Raw genomic sequence first — 16,390 nt, 5'->3', positions numbered from 1 at the left:
TGCAGCGGGCGTGAGGGGGTAGTGCGAGCGGAGCGATGGTTTCGCTTTTCGGTTAGGCTATCACGCACCTTCCCCCGCAGTATGCAGGCCTGTGCACGTTGTCCGCCCTGGTGCACCCCCCATCGCAGCGTCACGGGGGACCAGGGGTATACCACATACATTTGTATACCCGGCTCTCCGGGGGGGTGGAATCTGTTGACCCACCGTGCTCCCTGCGTTCCTTTCCCTTTACGTCACGCGGTCAGCTGGGAGTACAGGTCGACAATTAGTAAGGATCTCCGCCCGACTCGATAGGAGGGCATTTGCCGGAAGCATACATTTGCCTATGGCCATACCACCCTGAATGCGCCCGAACTCGTCCGATCTCGGAAGCTAAGCATGGTAGGGTCTGGTTAGTACTTGGATGGGAGACCGCCTGGGAATACAATGTGCTGAAGGCATGCGAGGAATCACACATTTGTCATGCCCGTATTGGACAATTCATTCACTTGGGGGGGTCCTGAGGCCATTTATGGGTGCATTGATCGCCTCAATGCCTTTGCGGGCTTTGCTGGCCAATGGCAGCTTCGTGTCCGCCACATAGAGGCCGGCTGTAGGCGCTGAACGGGGAGAATGCATGTTGGCACCAGGGGGCTGCGCGGCCATCTTTCTTTCGGAGTTGGCATTCATTGTGATCAAAACTTGTATGCAGGGTTGTGCACCATAGGTGACGCCACAGCAGTGAGCCGGTTTGGGCACCGTGTGTCAGCAGCCTCTCTAGCACTAGGCAGTGTGTCTTCACAACACCGAGGTCCTGAGTTCGAGCTCGGGAGGACAAGTGGTCGCTCCGACCGGAGTTCAGCGGTGAGCTCCGTGACTCCCTGGGGCCGTCAGCGTGGGTGACGCGGTGGCCGTGCCTCAGAGCACTGGGGTCGTGGTAGGCAGTCCAAACTTTTCACTGTGCCCAGCACAAAGGCAGGTGGCCTGCCTGGAGGTAAGGGACCAGTTTAACCCTCGCACTGCCCTTGTGCACAAGCACACCCCAAACCCCCAGTAGAACGGGTAGCAGGCTATGGTTTGTTGAGTCGCCTACGTGTAGTTTGATCATTGGAGGCACTTGCGACTGGACTATGGAGCTGTGCCTCATGGCCCATGATTCTAGCCGGCTTGTACATCTATAGGCATCTGCATTCAAACATCCTTGTTGTTTCACGTATGCCCTTCTTGGCATGCGTGGTGCCCGCCTTCGGGCAGTCTAGCTGGGGCCAGTAGTGAGTACTGACTCCGCAGGTTCATTGGTCAAATTTGTGTGGTTTCAGCTGGGGGAAACAATTGAGCAGTCTGGTGAGTGCATGCAGCTAATTGTTGTACTGTAAGTATGGCGCAGTGTCATGTTCGGTTTCAGGGAATTTTAGTAGCCCAGTGTGGGGCGGATGCCAATACGAGTCAGTTCTGTCTCCATCACAGGGATTGTGCTCTGCCATTCCGGTTTCAAAATGGCCACCGCTTTCTGAATCAGCGCCTCCCACAGTCCCACCAGTCCAGAATCGTAGCATTTTCAGTATACTACTACACCAAAGCCATATTGGGCTGGTCGCTGGTTGGTATCCTTTGCGCGACAGGGGAAGATTCGGGTCTCCCGTCCCCGGGGAGGGACGGGCAGTGCTCTCTCTAGGTGCAGCTGCTGCTTGGGGGACCTTTGGGGTGCAGCTCGCTGAAGGCACCATGGGTCTGTGAGTGGCGTGCTCAGGGTGAGGCGAAGCCGACACCAGCCGGCTTCCCTCTCAGCGCAAGGTGTGTACATCGCACAAGGCTTGTAGTTTGCATGTGCCTCCTGTACTTAACGGTGCCAGGGTGTTCAGACTGACTGTGAATATTTGTAATACTCTGCGCTAAGTCAGGGTCATACCATACCAGGCACTTTACCTCCCAAGGTATCACATGTATGTTAATGTCACACACATGCACACTCCAAGCTCGGAAATGTCTCACAAAAGCAGCCTTAAACCGTGGTCTTCTTAGCGTTTCTAGTTGGTCAAAGGGGTATAATTACTGATATCGGTATGTCTCCCTCATCTTCATTGTTTGATTTTGCTCGCAAGAAAGTGTAATTCATAGACTTTTACATGTCACTCATAGTTGCACTGAAATGATGAAAATGTTACACATAGCAATTTGAGACCTTGGCAGCTATGGATGGGGGCAGCTAGCTCTTTGTTGGCTATGCAACAAAGCTATAATGGTGTCTTATTTATCTTATGCAACTAATAAGCATTGACTAAGCCAATGGATGGGCTTGTTGTAGGTGTAGTGCTAGAAAATGTCAAGCATAGTCTTGATGTCACTCACAGATGCACTGGATTTATGCAAATGTCATACATAGCAATCTGCAACAATGGCAGCTATGGATGGGGCCGAACTAGCATTCACATTCAGAATCCTCAAACTAGGCCTTTTCCAAGATAGGCAACCTGATTACGGAGCACTGAGCCTGGCCAGCGCACTATTTTGCTGTCTGTAAGCTGTGACTCAGTCCAAAGTGGGATTTGTCGGTGCTCCATGAAATGGACCCGGTTCTCCTCACGGACAAAGAGTAGGTACAAGCATATAAATATAATCAATATTTCTGGTCATTTAGCTATTAGCTGCCCAGTTTTGTGAGCAAATAACCTGCAGGTAATTTTGGAAAGTGAGGCTGCTGAGTTGCTCTAGCATTGTCTGCCTCATTTCAGGGCCAGTGATTCTTACTTTTTAAGTTGAGGCTCAATTTCTTAGGTACGTTTTGTAGTGCTTGGATAGGTTGCCAATATTCATACGGCACGGCGCTAAAGCAGTAATTTTGTGGAATGTTGGAATGGGAGGTAACTTACAAGAAACCCATTATAGATCTGGGCGTCTTCGCTACAGGCTAATAGTGTAGGCACGGTGCCCTGGTTGTATGCCTTGTTTTACCAGTTTTGGGCCTTGGAGCACCAGAGTTGTTGACTCCTGCATCGTGGGGCATGCAGTTCACAGGTACCGAGCTGCGTGGTGCCGGCGAGAATTGCCAGGTCAAGGATAGCTGCAGCTTCCTCCATGACCTTCCAGTTCACTGGGAAAGGGCAGTTCGCTGAAAGCACCATGGTTCAATAAGATAGCTAGCCCAGTGTGGGGCAGATGCCGGCATGAGCCAATTTTGTCTCCAATGCGAGGATTGTGCACCGCCATTCCGTTTGCAAAATGGCTGCCGCTTACTGGTTTCGGCACCTGGCATGCACGCAGGTGACATGTCTGGCTGTTGTGGAAGTACGGAGGGCGTGGAAGGACTCCGGTGGTCTCTACGATTCCCTGATTAACTGCTTCTAGAGGTTTCGTTTGGCTACTGCTGGGTTTTACACACATTTACCTACTTCATGGGGCGGTCCAGGATCTCAGTTGATTTTTGATGTGATGTTGCTTAGTGGTAATGGTCTCATTTGCGGTTCAACTTGCTTTCGAGTGAATTGAGACATTTTGTTCAATGGTCAACACATTAAGAGGGAAAGACCCACCATTTAAGAATGAAGCATTCTCAATACACTATGCAACGAAGCTTAATTTGGGACTTAATTTACCCGATACAACTAAACAAGCGTTGTCTAAGCCAATGGTAGTGACGTATTGCAGGTGTAGTGTGGTTTTGCAGTAGAAATCTGGAGGCAATGACAGAAGCCGCGAAAAGCCAGCCGGCGGCACACTAAGCTTATACAAAACGCCAGCGTATGGGTCACCCGCACACATATGCATTGACCATGCATCAAGGAGGTGTCGACACAGCATCCGTCAGTGCAGATGACAGATGGGTTTACAGGCTATGAGGACATGGTGATCCACCCTTGCCTTGGTTTAGGCGAGGTGGCACACCGAGCGGCCTTGTAGGGCATGAGATAGTGTAAATTCACGCCATGTCTACATGTTTATTGGCTGGCGCAGCACTTGGTGACCAGCCTGTACCCTCGTACTGGGGATCATCCAGGTAAGAGGGCACATTAGGGCTTAGTCACCCCAGAATGATATGCACAATCTGGCACAAGGTGCGCTAGGGTTTGTATCACACAGAACTGGGGGTGTCTCATTGGGCACACTCACTGCCTGTGCATTGTGCTTTGGCCGGTTTGTTTCATCTTGGCATAAGGAAGAGATATGTGGGGTACCTAATTGTTTGAATTAAAATATCCCTTGTGTCATAGTACAAGAAACAATCTTATCTACACATATTATGTCATATACATACTATACTTGATTAAAAGAAAATCTTATTCTCACAGCCAACATTTAGATCATATATATTTTTTATTTCACTTTCTTGTATATAAAAAACCAATCACATCAAATATGTGATACAGTCCTCTTTTTTAAAAAAAAATAATTTTTCATTTTCATGAAAACAGTACATCAACAGTATAAAAACAAAACAACATTGTATCATAACACAATTTTAACAAAGAGAGAAAAACCTATATCATAAGACACTACAATTTGTCATCAGTTTGACAGATCACACGGAACAGTATGTACACTAAACCTGGATGAGCTCTATTATTTCATCTGCAGGACAAAGTGTTTCCACCGATTCTGCCACACAAAAACAAAGGGCGTCGACGCGTTTCGATGGTATTGAATTATTGTTCCATCTTTTTCGAGACTAGCAATTCGGTTCTCTCTGTTAGTCACACTTGATAGATTATTACAGCTAACCTGTATTATGAACAGATGTAGAAAAATCACCATTACATACAGGCAAAGTACAAAGATAATGCCACCAATTAACATTTTATTCTGTACATTGTATTTAATTCATATATATATTATCCTATATCTTATTCTATTATTGTCCCAAACACGTTTTCCTATGAACCATATCATATTTGTCCCCATGTTGGTAAGTTTTTAAAAAAAAGTAAACTATATCTCACCTGTATTGCAATTATAGCTTTAAGTTCTCTGTTGCAATCAACCTTGATGAATGCTTGATTCCTATTTTAAGCAGCCTGAAGAGACAATAATAAAAATTGTACCGTTAGGGAAGTCTTTCTCTTATGGCTTTGTCTTTCACAATGGCCAAAAATCATGTATACCTTTCGACATTGATTCTGGATCCTAAATGGTTATCGAAGAAATCTCTTGATTGTGCGTCTATTAAAGTATCCTTTCATAAGCGCGTTAATTATTCACTCAGGTACGCCTATGAAAATAGAAGGAACACATCGATGGTTTTTGCACACGTTTTTATTTAGGAGCGTGATTCTTTTATTAAGTAAACTAAAACCGGCATCCTATCGTACCTTTATACTTAGGATATGATGAACGTTTTTTACTCTTCCTCCCTTATGGGGACTCTGCACCTTCTTTCAGGGAGTCAAACGATACTTGTCTCCTTGTTCTCTTGTGTTCATAAACTATTAGAGATAGAGTATAAAAATTTGTCTTGTTAAACTCATTACTTTTTAGAAATATTCTCCGATTCCTACTCGGCCCCCGGGTTACTCTAACTACTTTTTTGTTCACCTTCAAGTTTGAAAAAAACGGGCGGAATGCTGCATGCGTCTTCTCGCGTCCGTGAGGTGTCGATGAATCATGGGAAGGGAGCCTGCTTTAAATACCCTTATAGGCGCTGTGATTGGTCTAGAGATAATTGTTAATTAGCAGTTTGGCTTGCATTGTGTTCATGTTTTCTATCGTTGCTGTCTCTCCTATTCTTGCCCCGGAAGTGGTAAACACCCCACTACCTGTTACTTAGGTGTGGAGCATAGTTATGTCATTGCTCTATGGATCGTTCTTAAAATAACAATAGACAGTCTTTTCTCTATGTTATTATATGCATGGGATTACATAATATCTCCTACCATTGACTTATTAGTCTTTTTCTCTATCGTATTGTAAACATGGGATTACATAATATCTCTTGCTATAGACTTATTGATATACCACAATCTGTCTTTTAAGTATGGTCTTACTCCTCCTTTTTAAAAAAAAGTAAACTATATCTCACCTGTATTGCAATTATAGCTTTCAGTTCTCTGTTGCAATCAACCTTAATGAACGCTTGATTCCTATTTTAAGCAGCCTGAAGAGACAATAATAAAAATTGTACCGTTAGGGAAGTCTTTCTCTTATGGCTTTGTCTTTCACAATGGCCAAAAATCATGTATACCTTTCGACATTGATTCTGGATCCTAAATGGTTATCGAAGAAATCTCTTGATTGTGCGTCTATTAAAGTATCCTTTCATAAGCGCGTTAATTATTCACTCAGGTACGCCTATGAGAATAGAAGGAACACATCGATGGTTTTTGCACACGTTTTTATTTAGGAGCGTGATTCTTTTATTAAGTAAACTAAAACCGGCATCCTATCGTACCTTTATACTTAGGATATGATGAACGTTTTTTACTCTTCCTCCCTTATGGGGACTCTGCACCTTCTTTCAGGGAGTCAAACGATACTTGTCTCCTTGTTCTCTTGTGCTCATAAACTATTAGAGATAGAGTATAAAAATATGTCTTGTTAAACTCATTACTTTTTAGAAATATTCTCCGATTCCTACTCGGCCCCCGGGTTACTCTAACTACTTTTTTGTTCACCTTCAAGTTTGGAAAAAACGGGCGGAATGCTGCATGCGTCTTCTCGCGTCCGTGAGGTGTCGATGAATCATGGGAAGGGAGCCTGCTTTAAATACCCTTATAGGCGCTGTGATTGGTCTAGAGATAATTGTTAATTAGCAGTTTGGCTTGCATTGTGTTCATGTTTTCTATCGTTGCTGTCTCTCCTATTCTTGCCCCGGAAGTGCTAAACACCCCACTACCTGTTAGTTTTAAACTGTGCGCTGACTCTGCCATATTTCACCCTTTCTAAGCGCATTCCGTTCATACTTTCTATTGTCGCTGGCTCTCCTCTTATTGACCCGGAAGTGGTATACGCCCCTCTACCTATTCGTATTGGACTACGCGCTGACTCTGCCGCATTTCACCTTTTCTAAGTGCAGCTTGATCACAGTACTACATTGATATGCATAAATGTGTGTACATCTGTGCACAGGTTGTATTTTTAAAATTTAAATACCAATACCGATTGTCTAACGAATAAATTTCAGTAGGTTGAGCAATTGGGGCTGTTTTTATTCCCAATCTAATCCTAATAACCCTATGATGTACAATGGATACCCACTTACTCCACGGACACTCACGGCTTATACACATATTAGCTGTGTCTTAACTGATTTTTAAATTAGATAGTTAATTATTTAAGAGTGACCGCTGAGCCTGTTACAAGGCGAGGTCGCCCCCACGCACTGCTGCTTCTGCCGTCCAAGCCTCGCTGATTTTACTACCTTTTGCTCCTCGGACGACCCAGCCACCGCTGAGCCGCCCTCCTCCAGTCTCCAGTTCCCGCCGCTGCCTCCCCGCGGCCCCGCCGCCCTCCTGCCCATTCGCCGCCCCACTCCCGCCACCCAGCTGCTCCTCCCTCCCGGCTCCCTACTTAAGGGGACCGCGCAGAGGTGCAGGGAGTGACCGCTGAGCCTGTAACAAGGCGAGGTCGCCCCCACGCACTGCTGCTTCTGCCGTCCAAGCCTCGCTGATTTTGCCGCCTTTTGCTCCTCGGACGACCCAGCCACCGCTGAGCCGCCCTCCTCCAGTCTCCAGTTCCCGCCGCTGCCTCCCTGCGGCCCCGCCCCCTCCTGCCCATTCGCCGCCCCGCTCCCGCCACCCAGCTGCTCCTCCCTCCCGGCTCCCTACTTATGACACCCACGCATACGCGCAGCGGACTCGCGCAGCGGGTACGCTGATTGTGCGCCGAAGGTGCGCCAAAGGCAAGCCCGTCTGCGCCCGTCCGCGCCTGGACCGTGCCCAGCGCCAGACCCCCTGGCCCCCGCAGATGCCAGCCCACCCGCAGGACCTACGACGCCGCCTCCCTCTACGAACTCAACACCGGCCGAGTCCCCAGCTGCCACCGAGCCACCCCTGGACGCACCCACGGACCCTTCACCTGCCAATCCTGCAAGTTCTCCTGCATCCGGACCTGCACCGCACCCGCCAAGCCGACCCCCAGCAGCAACCACCTCAAGTGCATCCTGCTCAACACCCGCTCCGTCCACAGACACGCCGTGGAGCTCTGGAACCTCCTCGACTCGACATCTCCAGACGTCGCCTTCCTCACAGAAACATGGATGAACGCCTCCTCAGCGCCCGACATCGCCATCGCCATCCCGGACGGATACAAGATCACCCGGAGGAACCGCGTCAACCAGACGGGAGGAGGCATCGCCATCGTCCACAAGAACACCATCCGCATCACGACCAACTCCGACGACACCCTCACAGCCGCCGAACACCTGCACTTCCAGATCCACACCGACCCCAAGACCACCCTCAGAGGCACCCTCATCTACAGACCCCCGGGACCACACACACAATTCAGCGAAGACATCGCAGACTTCATCAGCCCGCACGCCCTCCCCTCCGCTGACTACATCCTCCTCGGGGACCTCAACTTCCACCTGGAGAACAACAACGACCACAACACCACCACCCTGCTGGACAACCTCGCCAACCTCGGACTCAAGCAACTGGTGAGCACCCCCACCCACTACGCCGGCCACATGCTTGACCCCGTCTTCTCCTCCAGCAAGGACATCTCCTTCAGCCACGCCACTGGACTCCACTGGACGGACCACAGCTGCGTCCACTTCAGCTTCAGAAAGACCACGCTCCACCACCACCAGCAACAGGTCCCACGCAGAAGCTGGAACAAGATCACAGCCGACCAGCTCGCCGCATCCCAGAGTCAGAACCCTCCCGCCAGCTCAGCGAACCCCAACCAAGCCGCCAACAACCTCACGAGGTGGATCAGCAACTGCGCAGACGACCTCGCTCCACTGAGGACCCCTCCCAGCCGACCCGGCAGCATGAAAGCATCCTGGTTCACCGACGAACTCAAAAACTCCAAGAAGAACTGCCAAGCCCTCGAGAAGGCCTGGCGCAGAGACCCGACACCAGACAACATGACCACCCTCAAGCTTGCCACTCGAAAACACCACCAACTGATCCACGCCACCAAGAAGACCGCCTTCAAGGAACGGCTAGACAACAACCCCCACAACAGCAAGGAACTCTTCAACATCGTCAAAGAGCTCTCCAACCCCAGCGCCGGAAACAACGACATCACCCCATCGCAAGACCTCTGCAACTCGCTCGCCTCGTTCTTCCACAGCATGATCGCAGACATACACAACAGCTTCAGCACACAGCCGACGCACCCTACGACCGCACCAACGCCCCCCACCACCACCCTCCGCGCCTGGACCCCGATCAACACCAAAGACACCATCCGCACGATGAACTCCATCCACTCCGGATCACCAACCGACCCCTGCCCTCACCACGTCTTCAACAAGGCCGACTCCATCATCGCACCCCATCTACGGGACATCATCAACGCCTCCTTCGACACCGCAACCTTCCCAGAGAGCTGGAAGCACGCCGAACTCAGCGCCCTACTGAAGAAACCATCAGCAGACCCCACCGACCTCAAAAACTACCGCCCCATCTCGCTCCTCCCGTTTCCTGCCACAGTCATCGAGAAGACTGTCAACAGACAGCTGGCCGCCTTCCTCGAGACGAATGGATCCCTCGACCACTCTCAGTCCGGCTTCCGGGCCAACCACAGTACCGAGACCGCCCTCATCGCAGCCACCGATGACATCCGCACCCTGCTCGACAACGGGGAAACAACGGCCCTCATCCTCCTGGACCTCTCCGCGGCATTCGACACGGTCTGCCACCGCACCCTAGTGCAGCGCCTCAACAACATCGGAATCCAGGAGAAGGCACTGCAATGGATCATCTCCTTCCTCGCCGGAAGGACACAGAGAGTCCGCCTCCCCCCGTTCAGATCAGAAGCCACCGAAGTCATCTGCGGCGTACCACAGGGATCATCACTCAGCCCCACGCTGTTCAACATCTACATGAGCCCCCTCGCGGCCATCGCACGCCAACACAACCTCAACATCATCTCCTACGCTGACGACACCCAGCTGATCCTCTCCCTCACCAACGACCCCGCCACCGCCAGAACCAACCTACACGAAGGGATGAAAGACGTAGCCGAGTGGATGATGAAAAGCAGCCTGAAACTGAACTCTGATAAGACGGAAGTCCTCATCCTGGGATCGTAGCCCTCCGCCTGGGACGACTCCTGGTGGCCCCCTGCACTGGGCAGCGCACCCAAACCAACAGACCACGCACGCAACCTGGGCTTCATCCTGGACTCCTCCCTCTCCATGACCAGACAAGTCAACGCCATCTCCTCGTCATGCTTCAACATCCTACGCATGCTACGCAAGATCTTCCGGTGGATCCCCACCGAAACCAGGAAGACGGTCACCCAGGCCCTCGTCACCAGCCGACTGGACTACGGCAACTCCCTCTACGCCGGAACCACTGCAAAACTCCAGAAAATGCTCCAGCGCATTCAGAACGCCTCAGCACGACTCATCCTGGACATCCCCCGTTACAGCCACATCTCCGCACACCTGAGAAACCTACACTGGCTCCCCGTCAACAAGAGAATCACGTTCCGACTCCTCACCCACGCACACAAAGCTCTCCACAACCAAGGCCCAAGATACCTCAACGACCGCCTGAACTTCTACACTCCCACCCGCCAGCTTCGATCGACCAGCCACGCCCTCGCCGCCGTGCCCCGCATCCGAAGAGCCTTCTCCTACCTGGCCGCCAAGACGTGGAACTCCCTCCCCACCCACCTCCGCCTGACCCAAGACCACCTCGCCTTCAGGAAGCAACTCAAGACCTGGCTGTTCGAGCAGTAGCGGACCCCCCCTCCCCAAGCGCCTTGAGACCCTCCGGGTGAGTAGCGCGCTATACAAATGCCTTGATTGATTGATTAATTGATTGATTGAATTATCTAGAATACAGTGCGGGCTAATATACTATTCGCCCCTCTAAAGTGTGTCAAATTCCTTCTTGGGAGGCTGCGTGCCCGTCTCTTTCTTCTCATTAATGAGTGCTCGTCGAGGAGCAATGTCATAGTCATTATTGGTATTAAAATTCATGCCATCGTACTACTTATTCGGGTATAGATCCGCTTCACATATGGGCTACTTAGTTTCTTATCAGTAACTAATGATCTTCATCCAATCTTCTCTTGAATTTAAGCCTTTATTTACAGTATTCAGATGGCACATAAACCACTGTTCACGATTTTTCCTTATGGCTTCTAGATTGCCTCCTCTCCTACTCAGACAAATTTTTTCTAGAATAAACCATTTGATCTCATTACAATCGTGATTAGACTCGATAAAATGACTGGTCAATGGTGCATTTTCTTTTTTAGTTCTTACTGCCGATTTGTGTTCTAACAGGCGTATGCGCATTTCTCTACTCGTCTCCCCCACATAACCTAAGCCACATGGACAGGTTAGTAGGTAGATTATATTCTTACTTCGACAGTTGTTGAGAGTTTTTGACGTCAAGGTTTTACCATTAAACATCATATTTTTGGTTTCTATACAGTGCGGACATATTGAACATGTTCCGCATCTGTAGTTACCTACTGCTCTCTGTCCATTGAATGTGGTCTGGCTCAAAAGATTTGGTTTTATGCGTATGAACCAGACAATTGCGTATTGTCTTGTTACGTCTGTATGAGAACAGAGGTTTTTCTAATTTGGTCTCCTCTTCAAAGTTTAAAATTTTCCAGTTTCTGTTAACTATATTCTTTATTTTATTACTGAGATTAGTGAATTGACTAACAAATACAATTTTATCCTTTATGTTACTATTTTTTTCTCTCGTATTGCTTATTAGATGGTCACGATCATAGAATCGTGCTCTCTTAAATGAATGTTTGATAAATTTTTTAGGGTAACCTCTTGATTTCAATTTGCTCTCCATAATTTCAGCATGATGGTAAAAATCTTTGAGAGTAGTGCAATTTCGACGCAACCTTAAAAACTCCCCAAAGGGAATATTGTCCTTCTGAGATTTGGGGTGGTTACTACCATATTGTAATAGCGTATTTTTGTCTGTTGTTTTGGTAAATAGTTCCACATGTAGTACATTTTCCACATTTTTTATTTTAATATCTAAAAAATCCAAACTTGAAGTGCTATAGTGGGCTGTGAACCTCAAATTCTCGTCTCCTAAGTTTAGCCATTCTAAAAATGAGTCAAGATCACTGCTGGCACCGTTCCAAATGAAAATGATGTCATCTATGTAACGATGCCAGCATGATACATTCTCATAAAATGGTGCCAACTCATTGTAAATATGTTTATCTTCAAAATCACTGACATAAAGACAGGCCAGACTTGGGGCACATGTGGCCCCCATGCTTGTGGCTTTAGTCTGTTTGAACAGTTCGCCCTTAAAAAGAAAAACATTATTTTTTAAAACCAATCTGACACACTCCATAATGAATTCTCTATTACCTCCATGTAGGTCCTCTTGAGCAAGAATGGTTGACACTACCTTAATAGTATCATCCTGGGGGATATTTGTGTAAAGGGATTCAATGTCTAGGGTGACTAGAAACTGAGTCACCCCATTGAACCCCTGCCCCTCAAAGATAGAAATGGTGTGAGCTGTATCTTTTAGATAAGATCTCTGTTTCTGAACTAAAGGACGCAAGAAAAAAATCAGCATATTTGCTAAGTAGTTCTAACAGAGACCCCAAGCTACTCACAATTGGTCTCATAGGTGGGTTTGACACATCCTTGTGTATCTTAGGCAATCCATAGATTGCTGGAATGACTGGATGCATGTTGAGGAGAAACTTATATTCATTCTCACTAATCGTTCCATTTTCTTTCCCTCTGTTAAGTAACTGTATTACTTCTCTCTTTAAGTTGTAAATTCCTGAAATATTGGTTCGCCTGTAGTGTTCTTTAACATCAAGTAACTTCCTCATTTTTAGCTCATAGTCAGAGGTATCTAGCACCACAACACCTCCGCCCTTGTCGGCTGGCTTTATCGTAATAGAATCACAATTTTGTAGATTTTTTAGGGCATTTCTCAAATTTCCTGAAAGATTGTTGTTATATGTTGTAGATTCCTTCTCTTTGAGATTCTTTATTTCTATTTCTACTATTCTTTCGAACAACTCAACCTTATTGTCTAGCTGGCCTAAATTGGGCGTAAATGTTGACTTTGGTTTAAAACCTGCCACATTTGGTGTTAGTTCATATGTTTTGTCCTTGAAAAACCTATTTAATCTTATTTTCCTAAAGAATTTTTTTAGATCTTTATCTAGCTCGAAAGATTTGGGTGGAGCTGTAGGGGCAAAGCTAAAACCTTTCTGTTAGACCTGTCAGCCCTTTGGGTGGTCCCTCCTCATCATTATTTTTTTTTTTGTCCCACTTTTGCCTCAAACCCTGTTATAATTTTTCCTTTTTGGGAACCACCAGACTATTTAGTGTTGATGCAGGGTCAGGGAGCCATTTTCCCTACCCCTGGAACTTCTGTCTGAGGGCCTGAGACACAAAATGGTGGCCACCCATTGTCACCTGTGACATCACCAGAACACACTAGAGGTTTCTAGAACCTTCTGCAACATTCTAGAACCCTGGGACAGAGGGAGGCAGTTTAGAATGTTGAGAGGCCATCTCAGAGTGGCAGTTGGCATCTGACTAGAGAGGAGAGAGGACCAGTTCAGAAGGAGGTCGGAGTAAGGCAGCAGGGGTGGAAACCAGTGCTTGGAGTGGGGTCCAGAAACCCACCCTTGATGCTAGTCCCTACTGACCAAGCCCAGCCTAGAGCCCTGTGTGGGATCAAGACCAGAAAAACCATCTTAAGGACCTAAATATTGTGAAGAGGCCTTAAAGAAGAAGACCAGCAAGCTCCTGACCTGTTTAGCGGTGTCCTCCTGGAGTCCTGATGTCGAGAAGCCTGGAGACCGGAGGCCTGAGGTGGAGAAGCGGCGCTGACAGAAAGCAGACGTCGTACCCGGAGCCGTCAGAGGTCGAGAGAGGGCGCCGACGGAGGTCGTGGAGAGTCACCGGAGGTCGAGTAGGAAGTCACCTGAGGTCGAGGTGAGGCGTCGACGGGGGAGTGAAGTCCGCCCTCCGGAGTCGCCGGAAACCAAGGTGAAGCGCGCAGGAGGTCGGGAGTGGAGGTCGCACTCCGGAGTCGCCTGAGGTCGAGGTGAAGCGCGCAGGAGGTCGGGAGTGGAGATCGCACTCCGGAGTCGCCGGAACCCGAGGTGGAGCCGACGGAGGTCGGGAGTGGAGGTCGCACTCCGGAGACACCCGGAAGCGGGGAGACCGTGACCCTGTGACGCCGGAACACGACATCGAGCCAAGGCCGCCCAGCGACATCGATCCGGAGCCGCCTCACGGCACCGACCCAGCGTCAGGTAAAGCAGATCGACGCGACATCGAACCGAGGCCGCCCAGCGGCATCGAACCGGAACCGCCAGACGGCATCGACACGGCGTCAAGTGGAACAGATCGACGCGACATCGAACCGGAACCGTCTCACGGCGTCGACTCGGCGCCAGCGGAGCCGATATTCGCAGAAGGGACAGTAAGTGGTAGAAAGGGCATCTGAGGCCCTGTGGAGCCCTAAAAGACCATTCTAGGGGCTAGAGGGGTGTTAGGACCAGCCTGGGAGTGCTAGGGGGTGAACTGAGACTGGTGCAGGGACCTGTGTGAGGGACTGTGTAGTTGGGAGAGCCAGAACCTTAGGTTACCCTCATTCTACCTCAGCATAGGCCCCAGCCTTGACCACTCTAGGTGGGACATCCCCAGACCACCCCAGTGACCACAAGCTGTACTTGGGCATAGTAAAACGAAACTACCTCTTAAATGTGATCTGATTTGCAATTGTTATTGATTGCTTATATTATTTATTGAAGGCGTTTTATTTATTGTCTGACTGTATTTATTCCTGCATTGTATTTATTGTCTGACAGTATTTATTAGCCATTTGTATTTATTGCATCCCTATTTATTCCTTGCTTATTTATGACCTGATCCTATCTATTGAAACCCCACTGTGGTATTATTTATTTGACCTGCTATTTTCAAGAAAAGTCTTATGGTATTGTATGTATGTTTTGAAACCTGCAACTAAGAGAAAATAAGATAAAGACAAACTACTTTCTTTCATAATTTTTACGGTGTAGTGTCGTTTTTGGCATGGATGAACGCATGGTTATTGTGAGGGTGTGACGTACGCTTAACACGGTGCCTGTCGTCCTTACCTCTCGAGCCAAGCTACCATTGTGCTGGGAACCTGGTGACTGCTAACCCGGTTGCCCGGTTTCCAACATAAAATTGGTGTTCAGCGGTGGGATTGAGCTGTGCTTGCGTCCACTCGACAATAACTGTTGGTAGTCCATAGGCCTACACCGGGAGTTTTCTCCAAGCGGACTTCCTAATTTTGAGTTTTGTTTTTCCAAATTTACTTCTGGTGGTGGGAGGAGGTATTACAAAAGGTACCCCCCTGCATAGCTTCTGTAAGCAACTGTCTTCTATCCTGAGTGGGCAAAATGGAGTTTGTGTTGGAGGATGTGGAAACCTACACTGTGGCCCAACTCAGAGAGTTTTGTGAGCGAGAGGGGGTGTTTTGTCCCCAAGGTGCAAAGAAGGGTGAGCTCTAATCCAGCTTGAGGGCTTGGGGGGAGGCACGACGAGAAAGTAAGGCTGAAAAGGAGGACAGGGATGGAGAGTCTGACCGCGAGGGGGCTGGTTTGTACCAACATGAGGTGGGGAACCTAGTAGAGGGGCCCAGAACACTTTCAAGGAAGGGCAGCAGTGTCTCTAGTGGCGGCTTATCAGAAGTAGAATTAACTGACCGGAGGGAGAAAAGACAGCTCACATGGAAGTTGGCGGAGCTGGAGAAAGAGAAGGAGGAACGGAGGATGGCTCACGAGTTGAGGCTCAAGGAGATAGATCTCCAGATCCTACGAGTCGGGGCACAAACTGTTCCCAATGGTGGCAGCAAAGACAAAGAAATCACCAGGGAACCCAAACCCTATCTGCCAAAAGACATAGTAGCTAGCTATAGTGCAGGGGATGATATCGCCAAGTGGCTAGCGGCCTATGAGGTCTCTTTAAGAGCCCATGGGGTTCCAGAGAAATATTGGGGAGGGGGGTTGTATAAATACATGCCTCCAGCTGGTAGGGATACATTATTGGCCCTGGAGCAGGATGAGCAGACCCACTACCCCACCATGAAAGTGGCGCTCGTAAGAAAGTTTGGACTAACACCCGAGAAGTACAGACAGAAGTTCCGGGGTAGCCACAAACTGGGCACACAGAATTGGGTGGATTTCCTGGACTATGCAAAGAAGGCATTAGAGGGTTGGATACAAGGCAGTGAGGTGAGGGACTACGAGGGGTTGTTTGATTTGATGTTGAAGGAACACCTACTCG

At 48.7% G+C, this 16,390-nt stretch overlaps 1 long non-coding RNA gene and 1 pseudogene across 1 annotated transcript; one reads left to right on the top strand and one right to left on the bottom strand.

Annotated features, from left to right (window-relative positions):
* The first annotated feature begins 321 nt into the window (after positions 1–321).
* LOC146871169 (5S ribosomal RNA) lies at positions 322–440 on the top strand (annotated as a pseudogene).
* A 3,831-nt stretch (positions 441–4,271) lies between these two features.
* On the bottom strand, positions 4,272–6,665 carry LOC146871168 (uncharacterized). The gene is made up of 8 exons (XR_014959511.1): positions 6,582–6,665; positions 6,359–6,472; positions 6,152–6,258; positions 5,990–6,064; positions 5,283–5,396; positions 5,076–5,182; positions 4,914–4,988; positions 4,272–4,695 (listed from the first exon to the last, which is right to left on the bottom strand). It is a non-coding gene; the product is annotated as an uncharacterized LOC146871168 (long non-coding RNA).
* Positions 6,666–16,390: the final 9,725 nt, after the last annotated feature.

This window comes from Triturus cristatus, chromosome 1_1 (assembly GCF_964204655.1).
Source record: "Triturus cristatus chromosome 1_1, aTriCri1.1, whole genome shotgun sequence".
Taxonomy (NCBI): Eukaryota; Metazoa; Chordata; class Amphibia; order Caudata; family Salamandridae; genus Triturus; species Triturus cristatus.
Note: the sequence above shows the minus strand (reverse complement) of the source record. Positions and strands in the feature narration are given on the sequence as shown.